General features: G+C 49.5%; 1 protein-coding gene across 1 annotated transcript in view; it reads right to left on the reverse strand.

Annotated features, from left to right (window-relative positions):
• The window catches only part of BRINP3 (BMP/retinoic acid inducible neural specific 3), a 404,685-nt gene that overhangs the window by 402,134 nt on the left and 1,610 nt on the right, over positions 1 to 941 (reverse strand). The window lies entirely within an intron of this gene.

Raw genomic sequence — 941 nt, forward strand, 5'->3', positions numbered from 1 at the left:
GGGGGGGGGGGTGTTAAACCCAGCAAGATAGAGCCCCTGAAATGCACTTACCTAGATATTCTGGGATGGGAGGGGGAAAGGATCTGACTGCCCTGAAAGTTTCTTCCCAGTAACCTGCTTGGTGGTGGTGGAGAATCCCAGAAGCAGCAGCAGCAAAGGGAGTGTAATTCAGCAGCCCCGGTAGGGATCTGGTTAATTATACAAGCCCTTTGTGAACCGGGAAGGGGGATGGTCAGTCCTGGTGGCAGTGAGAAAATCTGGAGGGGAGACTAAAGGGGAAAGGCACACAGGTATTACCAGGAGGAAGAGCTGAGAGTCAGCCCGGTTACAAGAAGCTGAAAGGGAAATGAATGGTCTCAACTGGATCTCAAGACCTGAGGGGCTTTCTAACTTCTCCCTTCCCCAGATGATAAAACATCTGGAGGAGGAAGGGGCTCAGGGGCAGGTATTGAAAAGATAATTGATCTTCTAGCTCCTCTCATCCACCAGGCAAGAAAGCCAAACCGGCGTATCTACCTGCTCACACACCGTGAGTGCCTTCCTGTGATTTGTGTATGTATGTGATACAGGCGCAGATCCTACAGTGCACATACACAGCCCCCATCAAATCAATGGGATTTCATTAATACCTTCTTGTGCCGACTATCATCCCCCCTCCCTACCTTCCGCTATAGGGTGTGGGTGGATCTCTGTGTCTAATTCAAGCTAGATCCATGTTAGAAGTAACTCCACAAATGGCATCCTTAAGGCACCTGTCATTTTATCGTTATTTTTATTTCTAGCTACTGCTTCTTCTCTCCCCCCGCCCCCCCCATGCAAGCAAATATCCTCAGCTGATCAAAACCGGGTTTTAAACGACGAACGTGGCATGCAAATAAACGGGGGTTTTATTAAGAAGAAATCTGGCTCCGGAGCTGCTGTAAAATATAGGGGGGGGGGGG

Source organism: Gavialis gangeticus, unplaced genomic scaffold (assembly GCF_001723915.1).
Source record: "Gavialis gangeticus isolate Ggan-Ray unplaced genomic scaffold, GavGan_comp1, whole genome shotgun sequence".
Taxonomy (NCBI): Eukaryota; Metazoa; Chordata; order Crocodylia; family Gavialidae; genus Gavialis; species Gavialis gangeticus.